The following is an 18,609-nucleotide window of genomic DNA, read 5'->3' on the forward strand; positions in this document are numbered from 1 at the left end:
GCACTTGTTGTAGCATGGATGAAGTCTGACAGGTTTCCAGTGTATGCACGTTGGGCACATTCTACTGTGATATGACTAATTGTCTGACAGGATGATCCACAGTTGCACCTAGGTGAGGCAATCATGCCCCATTTGTAAAGGTGGTCTGCACATCTGCAGATTGGTGTGGATTCTCTTAAGGGTAGACCAAGTTTTACAAGGTGGCCAAATTTTACATTATCATTTAATTGCCCTTTTATAGGTGATGAGGCTTTCAAGATGTACTATAGTTTGAAAATGAAAGGAGTAGCTCTGGCTTATACTCAGACATCTTTGAATTTCTCATTTTCTCTTTCATTTTAAGTACAATTGCCTGTCATAACCAAGTAACTTGGCTTCATGTAAGGGATTCCAAAATTTTGGGATCCCCAAAAAAAGTAAGAAATTACAAGTTATTTATAGATTTGCAGATTTAAATTTAGACCTAGAAATCATTTGTAATTTCTGACTTTTTCTTGGGATCCCACAATTTGGAAATGCGTATTGTTTATTGACTTATATATCACATTTAATTTGAATGTTATCAAAAAAAAAAAAAACAGTACGTTTAAATGTATAAATAAATTGTATATTATTAATGCTGAAGAAATGGAAGTGAATGATAAACTTAGGTATGATTATTCATAGCAGAATTTTCAGCCTGTGCTAGTTGCATAAATGAGAATGAACAAAATGGAATAGGATGTTGAAATTTAAGTGCAAAAGTTTGGTACATAATATGATTTGTGTGACATTGCAGGCAACGCTATAAACTTAGACAAGCAATTAGACCTAGCTGTGTCCAAATTGTCCTTAGCATTCATATGTTTCATATATAGTGATGCTAGGTGTTTAACAGAATCACTTCCCAAATTTGCCAACAGCTGATAGAGTCATTCTTATTTAATATTTAGGGAACAGACCTTTCAGCTTTTTGTCAAGTCTTTCCATTAAGAATGGGTTTTTTGAAGAATCATGGTTTTATTCCATTGACTAGCAAGCATACTGAGCAAGACCAGACTTGTCTGACTTTAGATTTCTGATGATATCTTGATAGTCCTCTATCTGAACATGAGTGCTAGTCTTCCTGTTTGATCAGAGGAAGAAAATGAACAAGGTACTTAATAAACTTCTGCATAAATTACAATTCCTACTTGTTTGTGGGAAATTCAGTTATGTTCCATAACTTTCACATGAGGTGAAAGGAGTGTTGTAGGTTTCCAGAGCATCCAGGAATTTCAGAGAAGATAAGTTCTTTGGAGATGAAAAATAGAGACCTCTGTGTTCTTGAGAATGTAAAGAACAGTAAGTGTTTTTCCATAAAATGGAATGTGGATTTTGTGACATTCAGCTCCCATTATAAAAAAACTTATGTGAAGTAGAGTCTGAGCATCATGGATTAATATTTTTAGTTTTCTTTTATGTAGGCTTACTTTCTAAAGGCTTTCTTTGTGGGGGGGGGGGCGGCTTTCAGATAACTTTCAGTTTTTTGATGACAGCCTTCAAAGAATTGAAGGCTGTCATCCAGTCATTTAAGTATGAGAAAGGATCTATAAGGGAAAGACATTTATTAGATCTTATTTTCTAGTGTAAGCTGGAATTACTATGAAGTATATATTATTATAATTTCATTTGGCATAATAAAAAAAAATATTAAATATGGTTTACTTGAGGGTGATTGAACGCTGCATTACTACTACAAGTAAGGAAATGCATTTAAAAAAAAAAGATGAGTTGTGGTATTTTTTTTTGTGTGTGTGTGTGCACGCTTCCTTTCTAAATGCTTTCTTTTAGGGAGGAAAAAAACTTGCGAGAACCTTCAGTTTGTTGATGGCAGCCTCAAACAACTGAAGGCTGCTATCCAGTCATTTAAGTACAAGAAAGGATCTATAAGGGAAAGGCTATTGGATCTAATTTCTAGCATAAGCTGAATTCTATGATAGCTGGAATTGATATGAAGTATTAATTATTATAATTTCATTCAGCATGAGAAAAAAATGTTAAATAGGATTTACTTTGAGGACGATTGAACACTGCATTACTACTACAAGTAAGGGAATGCATACAAAAAAAAAAAAAAAAAAAAAGAGTTGTGGTTTTAGATCTGTTAAGATTTAAACTGAAGATGATTCAACTACCTAACATGGTCTTGCTTAATTCCCTCTGTATTTTGCTTTTAATGTTAGTTTTTCGTGTCTGCGTATAAACATATTTTATTTTTAATATATACTCTAAAGCAATGACAATAAGTTCATAAATTAGTTAAATTGATTAAAATTACAATTTTAACAATACTAGTTCTGCAGAAAAAAAGACTTACAGTTTCATTTCTAGTTATTTAAAAAGGAGCCTTTTTTTTTTTTTTAACCCTGAAAGAGACCAGAATTGTTAACCTGCAGCACAGTAGATTCAGTAGTAGAATACAAGCAAGTACATAGAAATAAATATTAGAAGGGACTATCCTCTAGCATAACAGAAATACATGCAATCGTAGTGATGATGAAAGTGTTGGATCCTACTTTCTACTCCGTTGTATATTCCAACTGTTGACTGACTTCACATTCAAACACAGAGAAAATTTATTTTTAACTGCGCCACTCTATGTTTTAATTTGCTTAAGCAACATTGTGAAATCTACCATCAGTTTGTACCATATAGTTATCAATTTAATTCAGGCTGAAATTCTCTTTATTATATATAGGGTTCCCGCTAAGATTCGAACTATTTTAATGAGCAGTGCAATGAAAGAAATCAGGCAAACACAAGATTCAACTCAAATAAAAATATTTAATGTTTTTACACATAAATTTACATTGAAACAAGGATTTCTAGTAAGGATAATACAATTAAGAATGAACAAGTTCTCATTAAGACATTAATAGTTTACTCAGCTGAGTATATCATTTATGATTAGAATTTATGCATATAAATTCCACTCTTCTTATTATCAAGATTCCAAACACAATTTCACTCTAAACAAAGCTATCGTTCAATGCACTTTAAATATTGATTCAGTTTAACTATTCAGAACAATCACAAAGCACAAGTCATCAGACATTCATTTAGAAACTTCAAAGTTTTATCAATCTAATACAATAGTTCTCAGAAAGTTCAGTCTCAATTTTACATTGCGTTCTCATGTAACAGGCTTCACTATATTACACATTCAAATATGAACTATTAATCCAGAGATACTTCATATATTACGTTTACAAGGAAATGGTTCACTATATCACACATTCAATCTTGACCATTAATTTCAGCAATATGAACTATATCATGTTCTCCAGAAACAAGCTTCGCTACTTCACACGAGGCATAGAAAAGATATCCTTACCGGTATAAACAGTATAGCTTCCTCATTATCGAGAATCCTAGAAACACTCCTTGGCCCTTGAATACTTTCACTTTGAGAGCACACAAATATTATAGAATCCTGGGTTTCAGTAACTGATTAGTTAACTCAGGAAATTTATCTTCTTGCTTGTAATTGCCTAACTTTCAATATTTTTTACTCATTCTTATTATCCTTTCGTCCAATGCTGTCCTTCTGTCAGGCGATAGGAATTCATAAAAGAATAACAGCTCGAAGAAAGATAAGTCAAAATACAGAGCAGTTCCCAGTCCTTCCTACTCCGTTCAACCCCAGGTTATTCCCCCCCCCCTCTTTCCACTCTGCTCTTCTTTTTTATGTGCTGCCCATGACATTCTACTCTCCTTTCCTGCCAAAATCTGGTTCTAACTAGTTTTGTTGATACCAAACTGGTTTCTTGCATACTGTATAGTAACCCACGTTAAGGCACGCGCTGGCTAAAAATAACATAATTTCTCACAACAACTAATCAAGTCTTATTTTGAAGAATTACTTGGATGCATTACATTTTACTAATAGCATAATAAGATTGCATATTTTACAGTTTTTATCTCTGTTTTAGTAATATTAATTTCATAATAATAAACGATATTTAATACACAGTTTTCACAACTGCACTTCATCTCAAAATAATAAATGAACAAATAAATATTAAAAAACATAACTTGAAAGAAATCATATAAATAGCATACTACTAATAAGAGATTATTAGTCTGATGAGCAGATTTGGCTTAGGGAATGGCAGATTATGTTGGACTCTGAATGAAGTATTAATAATTTCCAATTCGCCTCATTCAGAATCCAACAAAAGGTAGAGACAACATTAAAAAAAAAAAGTTCAGGCTAATAAGGTAAGTCAAGTAGAATGAAAAGAAAAAAAGAAGTAATTATTATTACGGGTGACTCCAAGGAGTTCTTAGACTCACCGAGGGAGGCCCTAAACATCACGTCCATCACAACTATTTGACATTCACACAGTATCTATCATACTTTGCCTTGAACTCATTCACTGTCCTAGCACCTACAACAGACTCTGGCAGCTTATTCCACTCATTCACCACTCTAAAAGTAAAAAACCCAGCTCTAACACCCCTTACTAACCACACTCTTGCCCAGCTTCCATATGTCCCCTAGTCCTCCCACCACCAGTCCTATTCTCAAAAATATCCTCTGAATTAATCCTATAGAAACCCTTCAGCAATTTGAATGTCTCAATCATATCTCCCGTTTTCTACCTATCAACCAATTTCTGCAACCCACAAATCTTCAACCTGTTTTCATAAGGTTCATTCCATAGACCTGCTATCATCTTGGTCACTTGCCTCTGGATCCTCTCAACCTCCTCCCCATCAAGAAGAAACCTAGGTGACCATATCTGGGCACAGTAATGAAGATGGGTTCTTATCAAGGCTCGATACAGAGGAACAATAACTTGCTTATCTCTGCTTGTCAAAGTATTCTTCAGCATCCAAGTGATTTGATGAGTTGATTTAGCCACTTTTGCGATGTGCCCCCTAAACTTCAACTCCCTATCCACCAACACTCCCAAGTCCCTGACCTCATCAATCTCTTGGAGTACAGTTCCACCAATGTGATATACTGCTGCAAATCTTTTCACCCCAAAATGCATAACCCTACATTTTGCCACATTAAATTGACATCCATTCTCCTTAGCCCATACCTCCAATTTATCCAAATCATCCTGTAAAATTTTGACATCTTCTGCATTCACTATTGCCCTACCCAACTTAGCATCATCAGCGAACAAATGAATTGTTCCTCCCAGATCCTTCCCTATATCGTTAATGAACAAATTAAACAGCAGTGGTCCAAGAACAGAACCCTGTGGCACACCACTAGTCACAGGTCGTCTTTTGGACTCTACTCCTGAGTAAACTACTCTCTGGTATCTCTCCATCAACCACCCTCCTATCCATCTCACCAACCCTATATCCATTCCCATATGTTGAAGTTTACGGATTAGACTTCCATGTGGTATCCTGTCAAAGGCCTTAGCCAGGTCCAGCAGTATCACTGTAAACCCATTACCTTTATCCAGTTCAGCCATCACTGAGTTATAAAACCTGAACAAGTTACTAAGGCATGATCTACTCTTCACAAAACCATGCTGTCCCCCATACAGTATCTCATTTTCATCAATCCATTCCTGTATTTTATCCTTGACTACTTTCTCCAAGACCTTGACAGCGACTCCTAATATGCTGATTGGTCGGTAATTTTCAACAGTAGTCTTGGATCCTCCTTTATGCAGTGGAACTATTTTCTTCTCTTTCCACCCCCTTCGGGACTAAACCAGACCCGAGACTCTGATTAAACAATAAGGTCAAGGGCTCTGACAATTCTTTAGCCACTTCACGTGAGCCCCATGCTGATATACCATCAGCATGGGGCTCACGTGCTGATATACCATCCAATCCCACAGATCTATTTACATTAAGGTTCTGTAATAGCCTATTCACCTCCACTTCATTCACCACAATTCCCATATAAACTAATGGTTCCTTCATTCCTTCAACGTCACTACCTGGGTGATATACTCTTGCAAAGTGCTCACTCAGTAATTCAACTATATCGACTGATTCAGTGACCTCCCTACCATCAGCGTTCCTTAAAATCATTCTGCCATGTACAGTTTTTCTTTTACTAGTAGCATATTGAAAGAACTGTTTGGGATTCTCTTTAGCTTGCATGGCTAATTTCCTTTCATAATCCATTTTTGCCTTTCTCACCACACTCATTACCCTTCTGGCCTGCGCTTTATACTGTTCATGTGCCTACAGGTCACCTTTCTCCTTAAATTCCTTCCACAGTTGTTTCTTTTTTTTTGCAACTCAAGTTTTATGGTGTTATTCATCAATGTAACCCCCTACTTGATTTACTATTCAGACTCTAGGTATACAGTCCGCCATAGCCTCCTACAAATGCTCCTTGACCACTTTCCATGCCCTATCAACATCCAGCCCTTGCAGTTTTACATGCCATGGCACTGAACTAAGCAATCTCCTAAGCTTGTCATACTTGCCAGCACGGTAATTCCACATGTACCCTGTCTTAACTGAAAATTTCACACATTTACCACCTCCCAGTTCAAGATCCTATGATCACTCTCACCAATAGGTGGCAACATGGTCATATTCATTACAGTCAAATTCTCAGATGCTATTACTAGGTCAAGCACCCTCGAACCCTTAGTATTTTCCATTACGTGCTGTCTCAGATAGTTAACCCTTAGTAACTGAATAAAATCCAGTTCCTTCCTCACATGTGTCCTCTCCTCCTTCCAATCAATGTTACCATAGTTGAAATCCCCCATAATAATTACCCTCTTGTGATTTTAGAAGATTTTAGGAGAACCATAATCTTGCAGTTATGGCTCTCCTAAAATCTTCTCTGTCATACCGTGGCAACAGACTCACTATCCTAACTCTGTCACTCTTTTCTTTCGCTACCTCTAATAATTCCTTCACGTCCTCTCTCTTATCAAATTTATCTCCTTTCAAATCATTCATTCCCACTATGACTATCATTTCTTTCACCCTCAGCTTCCGCGCACTAATACTCTCACTTACATCCTTAATTTTCTTACCCTGTAAGTACGATTTAGTCAAATTCTCATCTATCACACCTCTTACTAACGAGTCACCGTACAACACTCTTTCCTTCATTTCTGAAACACTCCCCATCATATGCTTATTATTCCTTTCATACATTTGTTCAGTTCCGTTTGCCGAGGCACTCGGGAAAGAGTTTTGCGGTCTCTCCAACTGCCGCTTCACCCTATGTATTACTCTGCATAACCGTGCAATCTCACTCATTAGAGCTAATTTCTCATTTTTTTCATCATTCAAACCATTTTCTCTCTCTGTATAATTACTTCCACTCTCTCTTTCATCACTGCTCTTATTGCTATCTTGTACAACATCACAATTTATTGTCAAACCACTATTTTCTCTCACATTTTGGCTTTCTTCTACAACTATCTCACGACCTGACCCACACTTCAATTCCTCACTTTCCTTACACTTTCAGCACAGTCTCCCACCACTATCATTATCTATCCAAACTCCAGCCTCTTTTGGGAATGCATACATACCACACATGTCACTCTGGACGAATTCCCTTACATTAATGTTCTTGAACAAAGATGGCGAAGTCTTGGTCACCATTGTTTTTCGTCGCATTTGGTGCCATGTGCTATCAGTCATATCTTTAAACTACTAGTTTAATTAAAGCGGAAATCACACAGACACGCCAAGCTACCAAAAACAAACAATACCATGTCAGATTAAATCAAGATTGCCAATTTATTCTCAAAATAATACTTATCTTTGCGGGAGTTCTCTGCAAACACTACACACCATGTAGTCCTCTAGCAGACATTATGGTATGGTGATTGGCTCTTTAAATTTGTGCTTGATGATGGAGTCACTTTTAGCTTTCCAGGATTAAAAATTCAAGATTTGATAATTGCAATTAAGGAACGTAAAAGAGATGGTCATAGGAACACGTGATTTAAGTAGGGATAAATACAGTTTGGGAGAGGATATTAAAGGATTTTTGGAAGAAATGAGAAAGAAGAAAGAGAGAGAAAATTATTTGTAAAGACAAACATTATTCACTCTTATCTACTATTCACATCATATTTCGGTAAAAGTACTGAGATATGGTGGTACTAGTTAAGAAGGGACTATGATAGCGAGTGATTTTGATACACAGTCTGTGTATCAAAAGAATTGGATGTGTGGAGTGAGTCTGATGATAAAAAAGACTTATAAGGAAGCTGGCCTTTAATTAAATGAATTTGGCATCAGAAGCCTCGAGAAATTATTTATTGGAGTTGAGGCCTGTTTCGAGTGTCAAAGAAACTAGATCATCACGGGAAGAATGTGTATTTAAGTTCAGCTAAGCTATGCAAATATGATAAGTTGAGCAATGTTACAGATTCGGTGAAAGGGTTGACTTTCGTCCATACTTTAGGGTTCAGGCTTGATGAATGTACCGTATTTACTTATTTACTCGAATATAACTCGCACTTTATTTCCTAAAATTAAAACTAAAAAAATCATGGTGTGAGATATATGCAAGGATTTTTGGAAACCAAAATTTTCAGGAAAAAACTGAAAATGGTATGACTCATCAAGAATATCCTATTCGCTATCGCTACTTCTAGCCTCAAGAGTGGTTTCCTAGTGTGCATCATCAAAGTCATCTACCAGATAGTGTCATCTTCTTTCCTATTATTTCAAGCAAAAATTACCAGTAATTTACAAGACAACAGCAACAACAGAATAATAATTACCAAAGCGGATGAGGGAAATGCCACTGTGGTTTTAAACCAAACAGACTACTCAGGTAAGCTTGCCTCTTTACTACTAGATCATTCTACCCTTCCCTATAGACTATGATCCCACCAGTACACAAATCAGAAAATTTCATAGGCTCCTTAAGAAGGTTGCCTCTTGGCCTGTGGAAGTTACAAACAAATTAAAACCTTTTAACTCTAGACCACCTCCAGATATATAGACAGTCAAAAATCCATAAACAGAGTGTGCCATTACGTCCCATTGTGGATGTCATTGATTCACCTACATACAAATTAGCCTAACATTTAGCCAAAATGCTCACACAATATACTGGCAACACACTTCACACATAAAAAAACTCAGCCTACTTTAAAGCCAGTATAGAAAACCTCATACTCCAAAACACTGACATAATGGTCAGTTTTAATGTCTCCTTATTCACCAGTGTCCCACTCAAAGATACCTTAGATACCTCATCCAAGCTGTATTTCCTCCTGATATTTCAGTTCACCATGAACTCAGGCTATTTCATTTGGCAAGGAAAATTCTACAAACAGAAGGGACTGCCATAGGTTCTCCACTCTCATCACCCCTGGCCAAATTCTTTATGGAGACCTTTGAAGAAAAAGCCTTAAACTCTGCCCAACAAAAATTCACTGTCTGGCTGTGCTACGTGGATGATGTGTTCGTTATCTCGTTGCATGGCCCAGATACACTCCACAATTTTTTCACACACCTAAACAGTCAATACCTCAGGATTCAGTTTACCTCAGAAAAGGAAAACAACAGTCTTCCATTCCTAGATACTTTGATTACACACCAGTCTGAAGTATCCCTGCTTCAGAAATGGGTGAAATTCAATTTGTGGATACCAGTAATGTGTTGTAGGGTGGGGAGAATATTAAAGACATATGCGTGGATTTAACCTTGGGCAATGTAGCAGACGAGCCTCTATAGCTCATTTGATATAGACGAAACCCTTTGGTCGGAAAGACCTGGGTTCAATTCCCGTACACGATGTGACGAACCTTTATCTGGTCTCTTTCAACTAAAAATGAGTTAACGGGTCTCATATGGAGGTAGGGGAGGTTTCACCCAGAAAATCGGGTTTTTCATCCCCCAGAACAGGCAAACCGACTCCATGGACACACGCATCTACAGACATAGAACACACCGGGAGGCATAGGACTAACCACCTTATCCTTCGGTACCATTGTGGTGACAAAGTCCACAGCTAAGAATCTTAAGAATTCATGAAAGTTTAAGAAGAAGAAGAAGTGTAGCAGACAAACCATCTCTGTTTGCTACCACTTCTTCTTCTTCTTAAGCTTTCATGAATCCTTAAGATTCTTAGCTGTGGACTTTGTAACCACAACCGTACCCGAGGATAAGGTGGTTAGTCCTATGCCTCCCAGTGTATTCTATGTCTGTAGATGTGTGTGTTCATGGAGTCAGTTTGCCCGTTGTGATGGTTATGATTGTATATGTGTGAAAGAATATAAATTTAAAGCAGGATGTGTGGAGAAAAAACTAGAACTGCTGAGAATGGAGATTAAAGGAATGGAGAGTGATTGAAGATATTAAGAGGATGGAGAGATTAGTAGTGCAAGAAGAATGAGAGTAGGAGAAGAGAATGGCATCAGAGAGCAAGGGAGAAAGAAAGACAAGAGAATGGGAGAGAGACAGTGGAAGAGAGGAAATTGCAAAAAGTTAAGGGGGTGGGGAGGAAACAAAGGATAGAGAGATGAGAGTGAGGAGGGAGTGTGATTGAGAGAGATGGGAAACTGTAAGATTCAGGGATGCCAGTGAGAGAGAAGGATGGATGAATCAGTTCAGAATATCACATATGGAGATTTCAGGTGTGCCAGAGGAATGCTTGCCTGGTGGAACAATACAGTGTGGCACTGGCAGTGAATAAGGGTGAAAATGTGGAGATTATAGTAATGGTTTGGAGGAATGACCTGAGAAGTAGTTTGAATCATATAGCATGAGATTTGATTTTGATGTTAGAGATAGTACAGCAGAAATGTGTCTGAGGAAGATAGTAGCGTGTTTCCCCCAGTATGATAATGCAGAGGGGCACAGGCATTTGTTTTCTGGGCAAGTGAGTGTATCAAGGCAGGGGAAATCAGAATTGCATAGGTGGAATGTAGCAAGGAAGGCCTCATGTTTGGATAGTGGCTTGAGAAATGAGAGGGTGTACACCAGTGATGTCAAACCTTTTTACCCAGGTATGTCAAACATCTTCTTTTTTTAAATATTGACGTTGTTGATGTGCCGCTTGCATACATGCATTATAAATTTAACTACTTAATCATAGATGGTGACTTATACATATCATATTAGGCTATTTATTTAATAGGACATTGATATACAATCTATGAATTCATATTATACAATTAATTTAATAAACTGAAATTACTGAAATTAGTTTTTTCATCAGAATACCAATATTTTTAACATCCAAGGTGATGGCGTGCCATAGGTTCGCCATCACTGGTGTACACTGTATTACAGTGCCAGGTGAAATATGAGGGGAGTAATAATGTCTATAAGAATACTGGCAATGATGCACTGGATTTTCTGTACACAACTGCTATTAGCATTAGAAATAAAGGGAATGAATTTTTGGTTAGCACCACTTACAGAACAATTTGAATAGCCTGGAATCTGTGTAAATGATAATGGCTTTTAGTTCAGTGTTAGTAAGTTTAAAGTTCTGCACTTTTGCATGAGAGATTTCCAGTGGCTTTTTATATTGGTGGGATTATGTTTAGACATCTGATGAGGCTTGTGATCTTACAGTTATGGTGGATAGAAAGTTGAAGTTCAGAGGTCACAAAGCAAAAATTAGAAATACAACTCAGAGGTTAATGTTAATTGTGCTGCTGAAACAAACATTGATGTGTAAGAATAAGGAAGTCATATTCCCTCATTATATAAGTCCTTGATGCTACTGTGCACAGATTTTGTTTGCTTGGGTTCTGAGGGGATAAAGAAGCTGTGAAAATAGTGGAAAGAAGAGTTACAAATATGATATTGGGATTATGGAATGTAGATTGAGGACAGATTAAGAGTATATGGACTGCAGTTGCTGATAAACAATAAAAAGGGATGATATGATAGATGTGAACTTTTAAAAGGATATTATAGGATATCAGTTTATGGAATTTTTCATTATATGGAAGGTGGGGTTATCTGTAGAAGTTGAGTTTATGTGCAATTAAGATATGGGTGAGAGCTAGACATTTCTCTCACAGAGCAGTGAGTAAATGAAACACTTTACCAGTTGAAATGGTGAGTGTATCTCATGTGTCCATCCTATCTCATTGAGTCTTTTAATTCCTGGAGGTCTCTAATGATGATGATAATAATAATAATAATAATTATTATTACGGACAACTCCAAGGAGTCCTTAGACTCATCGAGGGAGACCCTGAACATTATCTCAAGAACAACGTTTGTGCAGTATTTATCATACTTTGCTTTGAACTCATTCACAGTCATGACTGGCACCCACAAACTCTGGCAGCCTGTAGAGAAAATACTGTATTAATGTAATGTGCCCATTAACAACTTAAAGTACATAAACTATAGCCATCAGGTTCACATTACAGTTTGTCTTTTAAAAGCTTATTTTCTGTCAGTTAGTAAAAAATTTCGGGGAAACCTACGTACATATAATGTACAGTAGTGATGGTCATCTCCATTTAGCAGCCAATGTGCACACTATTTAGTTCAATGTTATCCCACTAAACCTTACTTTTTGTTTAATAACATTAATAATTGTTAATGTTTGTTTTGTGTAATAAAATTGATTTATTAAAATTGTTGGGTGTTAAATTAAAAAAGGTATTAGGAAATAATTTGCAGGTGGGGTTCCAAGATTTCGACTGCCTGGGGACCTCCACAGGGTTTAATCCGGCACTGCTTGTAAAAACCCCTCAGTAATTTCTATGTCTCAGTCATATCATTCCTTTTCCACATCTTCACCCTGGTTGCTTAAGGTTTGTTCCATAAACCTACTACCATCTTGGTCACTCGCCTCTGAATCCTCTTTGCCTCATCTTTATCACCAAGAAACTCTGGGATCAGATCTGCATGCAGTAGTCAAGATGGGATCTTATCAAGGCTCGATAAAGAGGAACAATAACCTGCTTGTCAAAGTATTCTTCAGTAACAAGTGATCTGATGAGCTGCTTTAGTCACTTTTGCTATGTGCTCCCTAAACTTTAACACTCTATCCATTAACACTCTAAGTCTCTGATTTTGTCATTCCTGGAGTACAGTTCCACCAATGCGGTATACAGCTGGTAATCTTTTCACCACAAAATGCACAACCTTACACTTTGCCACATTAAACTGACATCCATTCTCCTTTGCCCAGTCTGCCAATCTATCCAAATCATCCTGCAAAATGTTGACATCATATGTATTAACTGTTGCTCTACCCAACTTTGCATCATCGGCAAATAACTGAACAATTCCTCTCAGATCCTTTCCTACAGGGTGTTCGGGATAAATTTGACAGTTTCGTAAGGAAAAAGAAAATCTTCTTTGTATCTATTAAATTTAATGAATTGACAAAAAAACATTACAGGCAGAGTTAATTACAATACTATCAACAAGATTTACTCAAAATAACCACCATTAGCATCGATCACAGCTTCAATTCTGCTTCGGAACCTCGAACAAGCTGATGCTACAGTCTCCCTGGGAAGGGCCGCAAAAACTGTTTTAATTTTATCCATTAACTGGAAGTGCGATTGGTGTCTTTTTCAACTGCGCCCCATACAAAATAATCCATGGGGTTAAGGTCTGGGGAGTTTGGAGGCCAAACATTTGGACTGGTGAAGTCGTAGAAATTTTCAGACAACCATTTTTGACTTTTCCCAGAGGTGTGGCAAGGGGCCGAATCCTGCTGCCATACATACGGCCTACCATTGGCTACCCTTGTTATCCAGGGCTTGACTACAGTTAGCAACTCCACGAACAAAGCCCGAATTCCAATGCCAGGGTTCTTCAACACCTGTTCCTGCAGATTTGCGAGGAATTCTGCTGTACGAACGCAATCAGATCGTCTGCTAGGGATCTTTCTTCTTGCTACATCCTCGTAGTCACCATTGCAAGTCTCTAGTTCATGCCTGATTGTTTTTACTGTATTCAGGGAGCATTGGGCAGCAGTCGTAATATCCTTATTTTGATGGCGGGCACGAATCATCATGATACAAGTTATTCTCTTCCATGATTCAGGTGGGTTCCAGCTATCCATCCTTTCTGACATCTTGTATATGAATGAAGAAGGGTCCAAACTTTTAAATGAAGAGAAGTGTGTGTTAATACATGTAACTTACGGAAAAATATAATTAATTATAAATATGTCAAATTTATCCCGAACACCCTGTATATCATTAATGAACAAATTAAACAGTAGCAGTCCAAGAACAGAACCCTGTGGCATGCCACTAGTCACAGACCTTGTTTTCGACTCTACTCCTGGATGAACTACTCTCTGATATCTTTCCGTCAACCACCCTCCTATCCATCTCTCCAACCCTATATCCATCCCCATGTGCTACAGTTTACTGATTAGAATTCCATGTGGTATCCTGTCAAAGGCCTTTGCAAAGTCCAGCAGTATCATATCACTGTAAACTCATTACCTTTATCCAACTCTGTTATCACTGTATTAAAAAAACGTGAGGAAGTTACTGAGACATGACCTACCCTTCACAAAACCATGCCCCCCCCTCCCAAAAAAAAGTATCCCATTTCCATCTATCCATTCCTGTATTTTGCTCTTGACCACTACTCCAATACTTTGGCAACAATTTCTGATATTCTGATTGGTTGGTAATTTGCTACATCAGTCGTGGAGCCTCCTTTATGCAATGGAACTATTTTCCCCTCTTTCCATTCCCTCAGGACTAACCTAGAGCTGAGACTTAGATTAAACATTATGGTCAAGAGCAATGACAGTTCCCTTGCCACTTCACATAAAACTCAAGCTGATATACTCTAATTCCACAGCTGTATTCACATTAAGGTTCTGCAGTATGCTATTCACCTCCATTTCATTTACCTCAGTTTCTGTATAAGCCATCGGTTCCCTCATTCCTGCAATATTACCACCTGGAGATATACTCCTGCAAAATGCTCGTTAGTAATTCTACTAATTCGGCTGATTCAGTTACCTCCCTACCATCGGCATTTCTTAAAATCATTCTGTCATATACTTTCTTTTACTTGCAGCATATCGAAAGAACTGTTTGGTATTCTCTTTAGCCTGCATTGCCAACTTCCTTTCATAATCTGCTTTTGCCGTTCTTACCACACTAGTTACCTTCCTGGCTTGTGCCTTATACTGTTCATGTGTCTGCAGGTCACCTTTCTCCTTAAATTCCCTTCACAATTGTTTCTTTTTTTTTTTTTTGCGGCTCCAGCTTAATGGTATTATTCACCCATTTAACTCCCACTTGATTTACTTTCCTGACTCTAGGTATGCAGTCAGCTCTTACCTCCCTCCAAACACTCCTTTACCACTTCCCATGTACTATCAGCATCCAGCCCTTGAAGTTTTACATGCCATAGCACTGATCCAAGCAATCTCCTAAGCTTGTCATACACACCGGCCCGATAATTCCACATATACCATGCCTTAACTGAAAATTCCACACATTTAGCCACCTTCCAGGTCAAGACCATATGATCACTTTCCCCAATTTGTGGCAACGTGGTCATATTCATTATAGACAAATTCTCAGACGCAATTCACAGAGCACTCTCAAACCCCTAGTGTATTCCATTACATGCTGTCTCAAGTAATTATTCCTTAGTAACTGCATAAAATCCATTTCCTTCATCTCATGTGTCCTCTCCTCCTTCCAATCTATGTTTCCATAGTTGAAATCTCCCATAATAATTACCTGTCCTCCACTCTTTGAGTCTGTTTGCCTATTAGAGAATTTTTAACTAGTATTTCATTAATTATCACAATTAGTTTAAATATTATAATATAATTAAAAATAATTGTTTAAATTGAATTATTTTATTAAATAATTCAGTTCAATCTTGAGCTTGCATATTTCAGTTAGTAATTACAGTGCTTTTTAATTGGTTTCAAATCTGGTTTCATATTCTTTCTAGGAAACGTGAAGAACCTTTATATGGACATTTCGGTTGAAGATGAGTTGGCTACTCTCAAAGAGAGGTAGTAACCTTTTTTCCTCCTGGAAACTTGGGTTTTGCATTCTGTCAATCAGGTTAACTGACCAGATGAAAACATGCAATTAAGATATTATTTAAGAATGAAATGCAATAAGCTTGCCTTCTGGTCCTTTTGCTAAGGCTGTTGAGTGTAACTTCTGCTTTTCCTTGTTCCTACCTCCCTCTTTAACATCCTAATGTGTCTTTCCTCCAAGTCTTGGAGAAAAAGACTGATGGTGACCAAGCAAGTCACCTTCTGCACAATTGCAAACTGCCCATTGAATGCCTCCTCTGATCTATTGCTGAAGGATATCAGAAAAATTCTGATTAATCTTGATACTATAGTCTCCTAGTCCAGATGGTATTCTCTCAGTCTTGCTGGAGGAACTGTCTTGTAGACTTGCATCTCCTGTATATGAATTTTTTATACCTGTCAGTCAGCCGTCCTCTTATTATAATTAATTATAATCCATGCCAATATTTTATAATCCAATCCCATATTCTCCAATTTATGCAACAATCTTCCATGCTGCATTCTGTCAGAAGCCTTAGCAAAATCAGCGTATCATGTATCCATTTCCCCTTGTCTAACAGTAACATTATTATAGAATGTGAGCAAGTTGCTAAAACTTGATCTACCCTTAGTAAACTCATGCTATTCATTACAAAGTGTAGTTTTTTCTGTATGCAAGCTCTACCCAACTTTTCCAGAATCTTTACAAGTTTTTTCACCTTGATTATACTATAAATTAAAGTGCCAAGAAATTATATTCTTGGTTTCATCCTTTATCCAAGTGTAAGCAAAACAAAGTTTGTGCATGAAGTAACTTCACGACTGGGCTACTTGTATATGGAGGCTAATGACTTCACATCATTTGTCTTAGTATCCTATAATGCAGTGCACATAGAATAGCATTATACATCTGTAAGGATATATGCATTGCATTATGGGATACCAAGGCAACTGATGTGAAGTCTCCATATACAAGTAACCCAGTCGTGAAGTTACTTCATATGCAGAGTTTGTTTTGCTTACACTTGAATAATCAATGAAACCAAGAATATAATTTCTTGGCATCTTTCATTTATTTTTCCAGAATCTTCACCACCACTCCAGAGATACAGGTAGGTTGATAGTTGGATACATCAGTCTTTGCATCACCCTTGTGCAATGTGATTACCATATTCTTTCCACTCCTGTGGAATCATCCATGTCCTGAGACTCAAATTATATAGCCTTGTAAAGCATCTGTGCTGATATCTCATCAGTCCCTATTGCTGAATTCTTATTCAGTTTGTGCAACAACTCCAGTACTTCCTCCTCATACATCTTAGGTGAAGAGGTAGCTGTGAGCTCAGTGCTGCATATACCAGGACCCGGTTGATAGCGTTTAGGAAAATTGCCCCTCATGAATTGAACAATGAGGTAGAGTTATTCTTTCATTCATTCTTTCGTTTATTTGCAGTATCATAACAGACTTTTTTTCAGCTGTCTTTAGTTTGCAGAGCCAGTTTATTTTCATACTGAGACTTGGTTCTCCATACAACAGGTATGACTCTTCCAACCTGCTGCTTATAATTTGCATAACTGACATTATCCTTAATCACAGGGTATTCCCTCCACATCTTTTTCTTTTGAATCTCTCGCTTAATTGGATTACAAATCTCTTTCACTCATACCCTCCTTATTCTTTGAACTTTATGGGCACATTCCGCTGTTGCATCATTTAAGTATTTTTTAGATGCTTCCCATGCACTGTTGATATCCTTACCATCTAGCAAATGATACCATGCTACAGAACCCAGCATATTCCTCAGTTGGTCAGTTTCCTGATTTGTAATTCAGCATGTAATTTTTCTGAATGGAACATTCATAAACTTGGCCACTTTCTAAGTGAGTACTACATGACTACTGCTGTCACCAATTGCAGGCAAAATAGTTACATATTTAGCTGAACCCTCCCCTCCCGACATTATAATCAGATATGACACTCTTTGACCTTGAGTGCCTTCCTGTCACATGCAGCTTGAAGAAGTTGTCTCACAACAGCTCAATAAATTCAGTTTCATTCTTTTCATGAGATTTCACAGCTACCAAATCAGTGTTCAGATAATTAAAGTCCATCCATTATGATTACATGTTTTTCCCACATCATCTTTATTTATTAATGCATTTCTTCATCACTAGAAACTAATCTACGAGGTCTGTAACAATACCCACTATGTATTTCATCTTGCTAGACTCCACATCACACTAGATGGCTTCAAACTCACTGCAACATGAAAAACCATTACTATTATTGCACTCATAGTCTCATCTCTAACTTGATTCAAATCATCCAATAGCAACACCCTCTCCTTGACTCCTATCCGGTCTATCCTTTCAAAAAATATTGTACCCTTTACATTCGATACTAATTAGTATGTCTGCTTCTGATAGCCAGGTCTCATGAATGCATACAATATGAGGTTCCAACATTTTGGCCAAGGCAACAAACTCTATCCCTTTGTTTTTGATAGTCCAAGCATTTGTGTATGGACATAAGTTACCTGCATGTTTTTTTGTATACTCTTCTCTGTAGTCTATGTGAAACAGTCAGACAAACAACTTGCAGATCTCTGTTCTTATCTAGTGATTTATTTATGGTGATATCCTTATGCATGCTTGATAAGTCAAACCAGATGTAC

The 18,609-nt window shown here is 37.3% G+C and overlaps 1 protein-coding gene across 2 annotated transcripts in view; it reads left to right on the top strand.

Annotated features, from left to right (window-relative positions):
* Positions 1–18,609, top strand: part of LOC150100330 (nicotinamide riboside kinase 1) — a 213,263-nt gene that overhangs the window by 183,424 nt on the left and 11,230 nt on the right. The gene's annotated exons all lie outside the window — the stretch shown is intronic.

This window comes from Typopeltis vanoorti, chromosome 13 (genome assembly GCF_054136105.1).
Source record: "Typopeltis vanoorti isolate ZY-2024b chromosome 13, IOZ_Tvanoo_1.0, whole genome shotgun sequence".
Lineage (NCBI taxonomy): Eukaryota > Metazoa > Arthropoda > Arachnida > Uropygi > Thelyphonidae > Typopeltis > Typopeltis vanoorti.